Genomic DNA, 13061 nt, shown 5'->3' with positions numbered 1-13061 from the left:
CCTCTTTTACTTTCCAATGGATACTCAGGAACATTGTTCTTTTACCTTTCCCATAGCCTTAGACCTCTCTTGGAAGATACTGGTTCAGTGCATGGACTTTGTTCTGAAGGACAGTCAGTCATCAAATACTTGGAGATCTTTTACGTCTCACAGTTATGGATATTGATGGCACACAGTGGCCAAGTCAGAAGGCTGTGTATTGCTATGTGCAGGTAGGAGAGAAGGGGCATGATGGAAGGAGACTAAATTTTGCTGAGACCAGTGGATTATATAAATAAAGGAAGGATGAGATTCTCTGATCAACACTAATGAGATTCTGCTTGGTACCGAATTTATTGTTTATTTTCTGTTCCTTTGACTCTAGGTCCTTATTGGACCATGATGCTACCATGCCTTTTCTTTCTCTATATTTGAAGTGTATTATTAATACAACCCTCTTCTAATCATGGAAGGTCTTTTTCCACCTACCTAGCTCCCATAGACAGCACTGCCTATTCTACTCCTCCGGTTTGTCTATCAACACAGAACTCCCCATGCTCACCCCCTTTACTTCAGAAGCCTGCACTCCCAGCATGAGTGACTTACTGCAAAGCAGAATATGGATGGCTCCCTTTCCCAACAGAGCTTTCCCGACTGATGGATGGATGCTTTCTCCACCCCTTTGGTACCTCTGGTTCCTCCACTCTCTTGGATGGTTTTGTGTTGTTTTGGGGCTTTTGGTGACTTGAGTGGTGGAGAGAAAGAGGGCAAACCAGAGAGAAATCTAGAATGACAGCATTTTCCATCTCAGAGCTGTTCTTTGCTGAGAAGTCTCTCACACTTATTCCAGGCCAAGCAACTTGGTTCTCTCTGCCAACTTTAATAGACACTTCCAGGAGAGAGTGACTGCTCTTAGCTTAAGGGCCATTAACTCTAGCTTCAATAAATGCATGGGCATTGCTCCCTGGGCCCATAATCAGTCCATTAGCCCACACTTGGGTTCCTTGACTCCTTGCCTGGTGACTTCATTGTCCTCAGTACTACTGTAGAATCATGTCCCTTAGCTCTGTGTTCTCTCTATACCGTTCGTCTCAAGATCCCAGGGCAGAATTCTCACTTTCTCTGTCCTTTGCTTGCTGAGAAAAGACACAGGCCAAGATGGCTGTGCCACTGTGCATTCCTGTATTGTACAATATACATTTTTGATTTCCAGTTTGCTTCCCATCATGAGCAGTTCAAATATGTCAGGCTATCCACACGGGCCCGCCAATAACAATAATAGCAGCATTGTGATTGCTATGAGTTTATAGTTATTATATCGTGATTGCTAATTGTACAACATTATTGTTGCATGATAATACTATCAGCAAAATTTTCTATAGTATTTAAGTATGTTCCAAACTGTCCTAAGTGTTTAACAACAATTAAACTACTGACTCCTCCCACTAACCTTGGAAGATAGTGAGGTATTGTTAATCCTTCCATTTATGAAGTCACAAAGTGTTTAAGCAGTCCTTGGTGGTTGAGTGCTGGGACTTGATCCTGGGGGACAGTTCTATGCTCTGGACAGCTCTTCTCTATCACTTGAGTGTATGTATTCCCATTCTCTCAGCGGACAGTTTCTCTTCTGATGTCACTGAGAAAACCAAGGCCATATGAGCACGGGCTTTCTAACTTAGCTTCTTCTCCTGTATTGTATCTTTTGGTCTCTAAGACCATTCTCACTGCCTTTAGTCTCAGAAAACGGTATTTTGCTGCCCCATTAGGCAGCCCTGATGAGTTCTTGGACCACTCTCTCTAAGGAGCCACATTTGCACCAAACTGTTCATATTCATTCCTAGGATCTTCAGCTCTTCCTCCCCTGAGTCTTGCCTTGGCTCTATGTTGGTTCCCCTCATCCTAAAAATGTCTGCACCTTGCATATTGGGCCTGGAAGCCTTGAATATTGAGCCTGGAAGGATGTGGCTGTTCCTTTCTCCTTCCCAGGCCGTGTCCTTATCCAGGTGCCTGCTTTGAGTTCCAGGTCTTGCCTTGCCTTTCACAACTTTGGGCTCCTAATTGTGTTCAGGGAACGATTGTCCCAGTGGGTTGATTAGCTTGTCCCTGCCTTGTCTCCGAGAGGTGATTACATCCCCTTAGAAACAGAAATTGTGCGTGTCTCCATCAATTAATTAGCTAGCTAATGGTTTCATTAAAGCATTTTGTCAAATGCCTACTGTACATTAGAGACCCTGATAAGAATTAAAAACCCAAAATGAATGTGGCTGCCCTTGAATTTGGTTCTGGTAAAGGGTGGGTAGCTAGCTAGCTACTAGCTGAAGTAACACAATGATAAAAGTATTGGTGGAAAATCTGGACATGATAGACATCACGCAAAAGACATCCTTACATCATTTAAACTTTAGTAAAAGAGGCATCTCCACAGTTTAATGATAAGGCAACTAGCACATGCAAAATGCTTATGTGCAGCTCAATATAAGATCATGTACATGTGATATGTACAGGATGGATGACCTGAGAGCCTAGAGGACAGACATCTGGGGATGAGAGCCACTCCACAGAGTGTTCTCCAGCATCTAATTTGCATCTTGGAGGAGGAATAGGTTTTTGGTAGACTGGAGCATAATCCAGACAAAAGAGTCTCCCTGGCAGAAATACCAGGATATAGTGCTGTGAAGAAAATAGAATGGGAGTAAGGCACTCGAAGAACACTTCTGAATATGAAATTCAGGATATGAATAAGCCTAATTAGACTCCTTAGACAGTGGCTGTGTAAGAAAAAGTCTTACAGCATAAAAAAGTTAGGAATTTTTGTTGTTTTAATGTCTAGCAAAGGGATGCTACACATGGCTTGTTTAAACAATCTGTCCACACTGAAATGACAACTAAATGCTTCTCACAGGGTCGGAACCAGATCCTGTGGCATTCCAATGAGTCGGAACAGTTCAGTAATTTTTTTGACCCATTATTATGTAGCTTTCTATACCTCCCATCTTCTCTTGTAGTTTGTACCTTTTTCTCCTTGGCCATGGGGAAGATGAAGTGATTTAAGTCACTTCTTGGTCTGTTACGACAGAATCCAGAGACATCACAGTCTGAAAGCACTCTTTATTCTTGTCCATTCAGATGAGTGGTGGGCTGTGATTTATTTGGAATATTCAGTCCAAGCAGCTATGGTCCTGGTTGAGGAAAGGGCAACATCTAGGCAAGGGGCCTAATGCTTACATCTCTGCAGTGTAAGCCTGTATGAGGCCCATTACTATGAGGATATTACCCATGATCCTCACTAAAAGTGGGCTGACAGTTTTGGCAGGCCTAGGCTCAGGCTACAGAACCATTTCTGACTCCCTAGTCCAGGGATTTTGCTTGTCCTTTCCTAAAGTACTAACCAACACAATTCAGATCTCTGTCTGGCTTATGGCAGAAATAACTTGCTTTTCTGCTCCTTGACTTGGTCATGAGCCTGAGAATCAGGTAGATCTTCCCAACCTGTGTCCCTGGTGCCATCGATCCCATGGGAGAGTAATTAACCCAGGCTTAATATGGCAGGCCATATTGGACTGTTAAAAGTCATTAACTTACTAAGATAAATTCTTAAGCCTCCAAAAAATGTGGGATTTTTAAAACTGTGTTGATCTTAGAAGCATTCTCTTGCTGGGACAGTATTAGAGTACTAAGTGTTCTGTACAGTGGGTTTGGGGACATGCTGCGCAATGTCCTTATAGGCATGTACTAACACTCTTCTTATTGACTTAAGATGAATGACAATAATGCACATGGCATATCTAGGCCTTTTCCAGGTAACTAGAAAATTACATATGAACTGTGCAACTAGTCATTCTCAAATTGCTCTTTTTTGAATATCTTATGCTGTTCCTAGAATCTGTTGTATGTGTGGTGGGATAACAGTTTGAGATCCTTCTCTCTGTCTCTGTCTCTCTCCTCCGAGCAGTATTAGCTTTCATGAGCCCACTGTCTCAAAGAAAGGTAATAAAATAGAAAATAAAAGTAGCCTATGTGTGTCTATGGCATGGGTTCCGAAGGCCTAAGTCCTTGGAGAAAATCAGAGGATTTCGAGTTCCTTAAAAAAGAGGATCGCTGGTACAGAGACATGAAAGGGAAGGTCAGTTCTGTAGACCAGGAGCAAATGATCAAGGAAAATAGTGAAGAAGGGTCATAGGTGGAGGGAGTGGGGAGTGCACAAAGCTAAAGCCTGAGGTCGATGAACACAGTGAGGCTGGGAAGAAGACCACTGGGTGGTACATGAAGGACTGGAGCTAAGCATGGAAGTGAGAAAGCTCTTCATCTTCCGAGGTTAGGTGAGAAGCAGTAGCAAGCTTGGCTGGAGTTCAGCTCACCTGTAACCTGTGTGTGGGTGAGTGATCGAGGACTCAAGAAGCAGCATGCTCCTTGGCCCAGGGTTTAGATGCTCTCAAAGCATCCCGAGAGCCTTTGAGGGAACTGTGGAATGGACTGACGGCTGCTGTGAAGACTTGAATTTGAACTTTTAATCAACTGGATGGAGTATACTATTATAAAGGACTAGAAGAGTTTAAATTCTCACAACCTTTGCCTTTTCTACATTTGGGGCTGCCCGAGTCCAGGCCCCAAGTTGAGCCTCTACCTCCGTATCAATATTTCCAGCTCTGGAGATGTCTCCATTTTCATGCCTGCCTTTTATATAATTTGCCCATCATCAGCCCAACTTTCACCCCCTGATATTTATCGTAGTTAACACACAGCATTTCTCTACAAATCTGTTTCTCTAATGGCCAGGACATCAGTTAACTAAGCTCTATAGACTTAAGTATACAGGGAAAGGACACTGGTTCTAAGAACCAGTTTGTTTTCCTCATCTGCAAAATGAACCCGCTGTAAGAGAGCATCCCTGAGGTTGGTTTGGTGCTGGCATATCATGACCCCTCTGAATGGTGCAGGCAAGCTTTCCTGCACTGTTTTTGGAACACTTATTTTTCCCGTTCTCTTAATCAAGGCCTTATTCTCATGAGATGAAATAACGGCTTAGTTCGTGCCTTCTTGAAAAGTGACATTATCTAACTATTTGTTACTCAACTTATAATCCAACCATTCATTTACATATTATTGAGCATTTACCATATCACTGGGTTGCAAAAACTAATACATGATCACTCTCTAAGAAAGTTTAAGGGTAAAGGCATTGATTCTCAATCTTTCCTGCAGCCAGGAACCCCTGGTGGACACTGATAAAATCCTATTATATTAGAAGTCAATATTTATTGAGCACTTACTGCATGCCAGGTTCTATGCTTGTTTCAGATGGAATTTTTATTCCACATTTCTTTGTTGTACTTATCTCCAACCTACAAATGAAGGGATGGAAACTTCAGCCCAAGTCCACGTGGGTAATGAACTTTCTGAAGCACAGCTGGCTCTGAAGCAGCTCACTGGAGCCTACATTCTCTAGCCCTGAACAATGCACAGTGCTCCTGAAGCCCACAGCTGCAAGAGCCACACTGTGCAGTGGCAGGTTCTGAGATTCAGTGTCACGTGCTAGTCATCTGCTACAGTCATTGTCTCATTTAATACTAATGACAGCTCATAAATGGGTAGTTTCATGATCTACAGACTGCCGAGAAATTCTTTACTTAAAAGGCTTAAGTAACTCGCCCCAGGGTGCTCATCTAATATCAAAGGAAGGTGAGGTTCAAAGTGCATGATTGGATACAGCTTTAGGTCTCCAGACTCCTTGTCTTCTAACCAGGGGAACCAGACTCAAAAGAACTGTATTTATTTGCAGCAAGTGCAACGTAAAGTCTAAGAGAACAGTAGGAATTGGTCTGTGGACTGGGGGAAAGCTCACCTCTGAGCTGTGGTTTGAAAAGGAAGGAGGGACATAATTGAGAACCCAAGGGAGAAGGGCATCATGGGTAGAGAGAGCAAAACATGAAAAGTCAGGAGCAAGACAAGAATGTCAGGCCAAAAAGGTGAGAATTAGAACACCCAAGGCCTTGGAATTAAGCGAAGGATTTTGAATGTCCTTTGGAGTCAGCCTCAGGGAGAGCCAGTGGATTTCAGATATGGGGTGGCTTGCTAGGGTGTTCTGGTAGAGGGATGCTCTGGCAGAGAGTTCAGGAATGATCAGAGGTGTTTGGTGGAGGGGGTGGGAGGTCCTGCAGGATGGGGAGACCAGAAAGAAGACTTAGACTGTTGGAAGCAAGGCTCAGTGTGATGAGAAAAAGAAAGATATGGCTGCAGTCTAGGTAACCCCCAAACAAAGCCCGATAAGCAGGGCCAGTTGCCATCTGTCTGGGGACCCTCCTAAAGGCTGAGAAAGCATGAGTGATGCAGACAAAGTTGGATCCATACCTCAGAATCAAACATCCTTTTGAAACGAGATCATTGTAGATGTTCAGACAGAGTCATTCTGGATTAAGGTGACCTCTAACCTGTTAGGGCTGGTGTCCTTATGAGAGAAGCATTTCTTTCTCAGACACAGGCACAGGGACACCTTGTAGAGATGAAGGCAGAGATCTTGCTGATACAAAAAATGACAAAGATTTCCAGAAGCCACAAGAAAGACATAAAACAGAGCCCTTCTAAACCCCAGAAGGAGCCAACACTGAGAACATCTCACTGTGACACAGTGGATTTCTGTCACCCAAACACTAGTGGAACCCTGATCTGGCAGCCATGGCTAGCCAAAGCACCAAGTAACCACAGATGGCCCCTTCTCTGAGAAGATGTGTGAACCAACTGATTTTGGGATCAGGACTTTCCTGACATGGGATTTTTGGTGGCAAAAATCAGAGGAGTCATGGGGAAATTGATAGAGAAGGCTAGAAATGGAAAAAGTCTAGCAGGGAGATGGTATCTGCTGTGAGGTATGTTCAGCTTAATGTGGTAATGGTAAAACCAGGGCAGAACATTGGTCATAAGAGCCAGGTAGAAGCAGAAATATGACCCAAGGAAATATATCTGCAAAGCGGAAGAAGCTGAGAGAAGCTGCTGAGGTTTGAGAGGAAGAATGGATGGGACCTCCTACTCAGACCTGTTGTACACCATTGATTATGAAGGTAACTAGTGAGGGTGGAGGTAGGAGCTGAGGGCAGATGGCCACCTGGTCAGGCAGGAGGCAAGCAGGAGGCAGCCTGCTGTATCCAATAAGGTGGAAATGCTACACATATGGATTCATCTGTGTACATAAGGCAAACAGAAACGTTGTGTTGTCCTGCTGTGAATGACATTCATTCTCACTGCCTCCTTCAGCCGTGAAATTGCCCCCTGATCATAGTAAACGCCTACCTGGCTGTCCTCGAGTTTCAGGAAATGGTCTGTACCATGTGATGGCAGCATTGGGTTTGCAGACTCACCCTTTCCTTTATTTCATGGTCCAGGAGAGAGTTGGTTTGTTAACTGATTCAAGGAAGAATGAGTGACAAAAGCCGCTTTTCAGGATGGACTGAGTGTGAGGGGTAGTAGAGGCTTGTCTGTCACTTTTCCTGATCCTGTGTTTGCTCGCTTTTGATAGACATGAGCATGCATGCATCCTAACAGTGATAGCGTGACACCTTTCGTTCCTTGAGACCCTTGTTTTACCAAATGTGTTCACCTGAATTTACCGCATATGATCCTTGCAAACCACTGATGTGAATTTGGGCACGAATTTACACAATCCATCATGACTGTCGGCAAGAATTCATGTATTGACTTTGTAATAATTGTCATACATCCACTTTTCAGACCCAGTGGTGTAGCTAGAGTTTTCCTGCCTGGCCCACAGTCAGGACAAATCTCTCTCACCTGCCAGTCCCACAGCCACTCAGACCCGACCAAGTAAACACAGAGACTTATATTGCTTACAAACTGTATGGCCGTGGCAGGCTTCTTGCTAACTGTTCTTACAGCTTAAATTAATCCATTTCTATAAATCTATACCTTGCCACATGGCTCGTGGCTTACCGGCATCTTCATATGCTGTTTGTCATCCTGGCGGCTGGCAGTGTCTCTCTGACTCAGCCTTCCACTTCCAGGCTTTATTCTCCTCCTTGTCCCGCCTACACTTCCTGCCTAGCCAATGGCCAATCCGTGATTTATTTATTGACTAATCAGCAACACATTTGCCATACAGAACATCCCACAGCACAGTGGGGATTACATTCTCACACAGTAAGAAAATAAGATTTTCAATGAATTAAGAGATCTTTCCGTAGTTCATAAAATGATCAAAATGCTGGGCTGGGCACATTATGTAAAGGTTCAAGCAGATACCGGGCAGGGCCACTTAAAGAGCTTTGACTGAGGAGACAAAATGTACAAATGAGAAGTGATGACCCAGTAAGAGGCCTTTACCAGGCAAATGTGTGATGCGGACATGCTCTGAATGGCTTCGTGACTGCTTTGGAATGTTCCCAGAAGAGTTCATTGAGAAGGTGGGGCAGAAAGGAATTCACCCTGCTGGAGGGACCGGGAGGCTCCCAGCAGAGGGTGCTCTGCTCACCTCTCCACAGGACAACTTTGCTAAACTTTGATTTGCTTGTTGGAAAGTGCAGAAGGATGGCTGCTAGCAGGCCCAGGGTATCTGAGATTAGGAGTGGTGCTTTGGAGGCCCCCTACCCACCCCAGTTTAGACTTTAGACAGTACACGGGGGAGTGGCAAGGTAAAATATTGGGTAGAAAAGGTTTCCATACAGATGCCTAGAACTACCTTAAAAAATAACTTCACTTGGAAGGAAGAAGGGAAGACAGGAAGGAGGGAAGGAAGGAAGGAAGGAAGGAAGGAAGGAAGGAAGGAAGGAAGGAAGGAAGGAGGGAGGGAAGGAAAGAGGAGAAGTTACTCCAGCTTTTGTTCACTGGGTGATCTTGCTACTCAGAGTGATCCATGAACCAGCAGGATCAGAAATAACAGGAAATGTGGAAATGCACACTGCCTGACGTCACTGCAAGCCTACTGGACTTTGCTCTGTCCGAGGGCATCCCCAGTAGGCAAATTTAAGACATCAATCAGTAGGCACTCAGACCATATTTTTCCTTAAACACAGAAAGGTTATTTATTTAACCCATAATGGTCTGAGTCATCACAATGCAGGTCTAACCATCATTTTTTTTTTATTGTTAGGTCTGTACAATAATGTGCTGTAGGTGCAGGGGCAGCCTTGGGAATAACACTTCCACCCCCTCAGCACCTTCCATATGGAAGTAGGAGCATAGTTCTTTGCCTCAAGTTAGTTTGGGAGAAAGTATTCTCAATTCTGCTGAGCCAGTAGGGTGTTGGGTGCAGGGAGGAAAATCATGGACTTTGCTCTTGGATATGGCTTCAAATCTAATTTACCTCTCAGAGCCTGCATCCTTTATAAAATAAGGCCATAAAAAGTAGGATTTTATCTATCCTATAGGATTTTTTTTTTTAGCTTCTCTGTTACTGTATAGTTTCTAGAATCTAAGTACATCTAGACAACTACTGGCACACTGATGTTTTTTGTTTGTTTGTTTGTTTGTTTGTTTGTTTTCCAAAAATCAAAAGTCTCACTAATTCCTACCATCTCTTCTACAAGTAGCATGATGTCCAACTGAGTCAATCATCTATCCTCTTCAAGACCTGGCTTTCTCAAGTGCATCATAAGACTCAGCTGGTCCTTAAGATCCTTCCCTGGATGGGACTAGAGAATGCTTCTTGTGCATGTCAAGCACACACAGGGGTGTGTTCCTCACTCCATCTACCCCTGCTCCATTCTCACTTCTGGGGCCACCACTAAAAGTATAAGTCAGTGTCTCTGAAACTAAAGCTTGTCAGCTTAGGGTAATTCCCTCGGGGTACCAGTTCTTGTCCTGCAAATTGGCATTCTGGGTGAATTCCTCATGTTGAGAAGTACTAACCCAGCCCAGATGACTGATGTGTGGAGGTGGCTCCACTGAGCATCCTTGGCTGCAAATGTAGAGAGCATGGCTGGGCTGCACCCTGTTCCCGAGACATTATAATCCTATTTAGAGACAACGTAGAGATCCCAAGACTTAAAAGATGCCCAACAATGAGTCATTCTTCTTACCATGAACGTAAGGAAGCCTTGTAGTCATGGGCTCCGTCTTGGGGGGGGGGGGGGCGATGTCATAGTAACTTATCCATTATCAAATTAATTTCTGAAAAGCAGTTGTGAAATTTCAGCTCAACTTGGCAATGCTGGTTAGGCAATTTTGGCTTTGGTTGGGGGTTCTTGAGGCGAGAGGGTGTTTGCTTTGTGGTTGGGGCTGCTGAGGGGCACACAGCCAACATGGTTAATCTGGGTTTTCTCTTTTTTGCTGACATAAGGGTTTTACCTGAGTCACCGTATTTTTTTTCCTGGTTCTTCGTGAGGCACAAAGGCAAAACAAAAACAAAGCCCAAGCCCACTGCTTGTCTCTTGGAGGTTTAGTGGTGAGGAAGGGAAGAAGGCTTGCTAGTTCCTTTCCTGGGGCATGCTTGCTGCTTCTGAGACCTGTCTCTGATCTCTCTGATTCTTTTCTTTTCTACCCTAATTCACAACTGCACCCGTGCTGGCTGCAAGTCTTCACTTCTCTGGAGCCCTGCTCTCACCCACACTTCATGGCACCGTTGTGTCCGCCATCTTTGGGGGGCAGGCGAGTCCTTCTCTCAGAGGCAGCTGCTCCACAGCTAGGCGGGCCGCTCTTCCCACTCTCCCTTAAAGAAAATTTGATTTAAGTTTGTGGTTGCTCTATAATTTTGAAGAAATAAATGATCAATATGCCCATAAATATTTATCAAGTGCTTAGCTTCATCTGCCCTACCAGAGGTGTGGAAGAGCAAGGATCTCAACAAGACCGCGATCTTGGGTGGAGAAGTTCCCAGGCTCCAGGCTCCAGCAAGAGCCTGGATCAGTTCTAAGAGGAACAGCCAGGTGGGGATTGCAGCCTAAGAGGCTTGCTACAGAGTGCAAATTTCATCCAAGTTTTGACTTAGAAAATAGGGCGAGTTTGCCACCTCACTCTTTGAAACATTTACTTACTATCATGTGCAATTAACATGTCAATTATTCTCATGAAATAAAGCTGATGCTCCCCGTGGAAAATACTTCTTGGATGCTTTTCATCTCGCCAACAGTCAGTGTGGACTGCAGTAGTGTGCTGGTTCCAGTGTGAGGGTGGAGGCCACGAACTGAGAGAAGCTTGCACCCCTGCTTGCCAGACACGCACTTGTCCTTGTAGACATGTGTGACTCATATTTTCATTCAATAAGAACTCCATTGGATCTCAAAGAAATATTTGTGCTCTGCCTTCAACAAGTTCCTAATGCATAGAAACAAGACTACAATGTGTCAGATAACTAGTACTCTGATTCATTCACAGGAGGGGTCCCTGGTGACCAGTTTGGACGTTCGGAGCTGTTTCTGAGTGGGTGGTAGAATACAGGTGCTAGAGGAGGTTTGGGGAAAAGAAAGATCAATGCAGAGGGGAATGGGGGAGCGGGGACTAGAGTTGAACAGGTGGGAAGCTTCCTGTCAGTGCCAGGCCAAGTGCAGTTGTGGCGCCATCAGCAAAGACATCAATGGTGTGGTCAGCAAAGTCACCAAAGGTGTAAGGACAGGAGCTTCTTAGCCTTTCTGAGAGGCCTTGGCCCAGAGGAGAAAAGGCCTGCACCTCAAACAGGGATGCTGTGGGTAATGAGCTCCAGTTCTCCCTCATGGTTCACTCCACAGCAGAGGAAGGTTTTGCAGACAGTGTGGCTTTCATGCCATGTCACACCACCTCATCCTCATGTCACAAGAGCTCCTTTTCACACTGTAGCTTCTCTGTCTCCTCTCTTGGCCAACACCCCCTCAGGACTGAGTCCTGCTCAGTCAGCCTTCATTTGCTTTATGAGTCAGTTCTCTGAGGTACCTGTGACGCTTGGTACCAGTCATTCCCTCTAGAAGAAATAATAGACCCATCATTTTTGCTCCCAACTACAAAAGATTGGTGGTTGGACTCTCCCTTCTCTCTCATCTACTCCAGGAATGAAGTAAGAGCTGGCTGTTGTGGATTATCATAATCCAAGAATAAACAGGAAGACACAAAGACTGGCCTGGCCTGGCACAAAAAAATATGTCTGGAGTAATTTGGAAGAAAATACTGAGATTGTTGACTTCTGGTCTTCAGGTAGACCTGTGTCTAAGGAAAGTAATGAAACAGGTGACAATAGATAGTAGGGTCTTGTTCCATAACTTCTACCCACAGAATGTTTAAGAATGCCCTTTAACAGACGTGAAAGTCCCATGGGAAGAAGAGAAGGATAGCTCTTGTTCTCATATGTTCAGCCTGGCCATGAGTAGGAGGGAAAGAGTCCACTAGCTTCTTCCAGCCCTTCCCAGACTCCTTAATCATGTTTACTTGGACAGCACTGCAAAGGGATTGTTATTCTCCTTGTTCATGCCCTCTTTATAGCTACACACTCATACCATGTTTCAGGGACCAAGTAACAGGATGAGTCCAAGTTGGGTGGAGGTGGGAAAGGCATTTCACAGAATACAGAAGACTGGATGCTCAGGCACCTGATCCCTGCTCACTGCCCATAGCCCATTAGTGACGCTTTGTCCTATGCTGTGTAGTTGTGAGCCTTGAAGAAAAGCCCAAGTTAAGCATGTCTGGAGACTCAACTATTCTCTTCGATAAAATCTAGATTGCTGTGGTCACCTGCCGACCCCGAGAACCCGAGTACTTAAAAGACGGGGTTCAGGGATTCCTTCCAAACTCTCACTTGCACCAAGCAGCAAGGCTGTGGGCTGTAGTTTTGCTCTGTGTATTAATTTCCTCTTCCAGTGGTGTGGTTGCTTAGGGCAGGGACAATATGCTCCCTGTGTTACCCATAATGCTGAATGCTTTGTCTTGTACATAGAAAGAATCATGAATAATACCCATGAGCTGGATGGACAAATACATAGAGAACATTATTTAAGAGCCATTTTACAGTTGGGTCTAGTGGCACACCCACTTAATTCCAGCACTCATCTCTAGGAATTCCAGGCCAGCCTGGTCTATGTAGAGAGTTGCATGACAGCCAGAGCTGCATAGAACTACATGGTGAGACTTTGTCTCAAAAAAAGAAAAGAAAAGAAAAAGACACCAAAAGTTAA

This window comes from Peromyscus californicus, unplaced genomic scaffold (genome assembly GCF_007827085.1).
Source record: "Peromyscus californicus insignis strain IS unplaced genomic scaffold, ASM782708v3 Scaffold_7__1_contigs__length_154581171, whole genome shotgun sequence".
NCBI lineage: Eukaryota > Metazoa > Chordata > Mammalia > Rodentia > Cricetidae > Peromyscus > Peromyscus californicus.
The sequence above is the reverse complement of the archived record's forward strand: the minus strand, read 5'-3'. Positions refer to the sequence as shown.